Here is a 465-nt window from a genome sequence, read left to right on the forward strand (position 1 = left end):
AATGAAATCCTGGTCATATACTCTAGCACATAAAATAATAGAGAAGGAATATCTTCTGAAGTAATCTGTTCAAAAGCCATGATAATAGTCTTACCATAGTTATAATATCAAAGTCATACATAATAATCATTTGAAAATAAGACAAATTAATATCCCTCAGAAGGACAGACTCAGAAACTCCAAAACAAATTATTGCTAAAAAATTACACAACTTTGTAAAACTTTACTTGTAAATAAATTCAGATTAACCACAGGGGTTTATGATTTGTTCACATTTGAAAAACATTAATGTCCCATTTAAACAAATGTATTGTGAAAAACCATTTGTGTTTGTCAAATGCATGCAGAAAAATGCATTTGACTAAAATCAATGAACATCCAAAAAGAAAACAGTAGGTTAAAATAGCAAGAGTTAACAATCTTCTCTCTCCAATTTAGTGTACCAGACCCCCCCCCAAAAAAAAT

This window comes from Nannospalax galili, unplaced genomic scaffold (genome assembly GCF_000622305.1).
Source record: "Nannospalax galili isolate Female #2095 unplaced genomic scaffold, S.galili_v1.0 scaffold433, whole genome shotgun sequence".
NCBI lineage: Eukaryota > Metazoa > Chordata > Mammalia > Rodentia > Spalacidae > Nannospalax > Nannospalax galili.